Source organism: Penaeus monodon, chromosome 28 (assembly GCF_015228065.2).
Source record: "Penaeus monodon isolate SGIC_2016 chromosome 28, NSTDA_Pmon_1, whole genome shotgun sequence".
NCBI lineage: Eukaryota > Metazoa > Arthropoda > Malacostraca > Decapoda > Penaeidae > Penaeus > Penaeus monodon.
This window is the reverse complement of record NC_051413.1, coordinates 24138333-24138589: the sequence shown is the minus strand read 5'-3', so window position 1 is coordinate 24138589 and position 257 is coordinate 24138333. Positions and strand designations below refer to the sequence as shown.

General features: G+C 42.8%; 1 long non-coding RNA gene across 1 annotated transcript in view; it reads left to right on the top strand.

Annotated features, from left to right (window-relative positions):
* LOC119590963 overlaps nt 1–257 on the top strand; it is a 1826-nt gene that overhangs the window by 911 nt on the left and 658 nt on the right. Inside the window, exon 3 of the long non-coding RNA XR_005230301.1 lies at nt 25–149. This is a non-coding gene — a long non-coding RNA (uncharacterized LOC119590963). The remainder of the gene's footprint in view (nt 1–24; nt 150–257) is intronic.

Sequence of the window (257 nt, the reverse complement as noted above, 5' to 3'; positions counted from 1 at the left end):
CACATCTATTTACTCATTGTCCAGTTACTGCGGTGACAAGGGACCCACCAACGTGTTTGAAACGTGTTCATCCCTCGCTGTGTTAATTTTCAAAAGTGACGGTCAAGGAGAAAAACAAGGGTTTTCCTGCTCCATCGCCGATACTGCTTGTGAGTATTGCTTGCAGTTGCTTTCAGTACCTGCGGCTTTCTGTGTGGATATATATTGAATGGTTTTTGTGTGAATGTCGGTAAGAACTGTTTAGTGTATTATAAGGC